The sequence below is a fragment of the Mandrillus leucophaeus genome, unplaced genomic scaffold, assembly GCF_000951045.1.
Source record: "Mandrillus leucophaeus isolate KB7577 unplaced genomic scaffold, Mleu.le_1.0 Scaffold209, whole genome shotgun sequence".
In the NCBI taxonomy this organism is placed as follows: domain Eukaryota; kingdom Metazoa; phylum Chordata; class Mammalia; order Primates; family Cercopithecidae; genus Mandrillus; species Mandrillus leucophaeus.
In genome coordinates this window covers 3,420,519-3,421,114 of record NW_012102132.1, presented here as the reverse complement: position 1 = coordinate 3,421,114, position 596 = coordinate 3,420,519, and the positions used below count along the sequence as shown (strand labels likewise).

At 45.3% G+C, this 596-nt stretch overlaps 1 protein-coding gene across 4 annotated transcripts in view; it reads left to right on the top strand.

The window, feature by feature from the left end:
• The window catches only part of CASK (calcium/calmodulin-dependent serine protein kinase (MAGUK family)), a 405,996-nt gene that overhangs the window by 378,823 nt on the left and 26,577 nt on the right, over nt 1–596 (top strand). The window lies entirely within an intron of this gene.

The window sequence follows — 596 nt, the reverse complement described above, 5'->3', positions numbered from 1 at the left end:
CAGTGAGCCGAGATTGCACCACTGCACTCCAGCCTGGGCAACCCAGCAAGCCTCCATTTTAAAAAAAAAAAAAAAAAGACCAGACTGGCCAACATGGCGAAACCCCATCTCTATTAAAAGAAAAAATATATATACAACAATTAACTGGGTGTAGTGGTACACACCTGTAGTCCCAGCTACTCAAGAGGCTGAGGCATGAGAATATGTCAAGCCTGGAAGGTGGAGATTGCAGTGAGCCAAAATTGTGCCACTGCACTCCAGTCTGGGCGGCAGAGAGAGACTCTGTCTCAAAAAATAAAATAACCTAGGAATAAATCTAACAAAGATGTCAAGACATTTACAGAATAAATTATAAAATTTATTGAGACCAGGTACAATGGCTCATGCCTGTAATCCCAGCACTTTTGGAGGCCAAAGCAGGCAGATTACTAGAGCCCAGAAGTTTGAGACTGTCCTGAGTAACAGAGCAAGATCCAGTCTCTACAAAAATACAAAAATTAGGCCAGGCCCGGTGGCTCACACCTGTAATCTCAGCACTTTGGGAGGCCGAGGCAGGCAGATCACCTGAGGTCAGGAGTTTGAGACCAGCCTGGCCA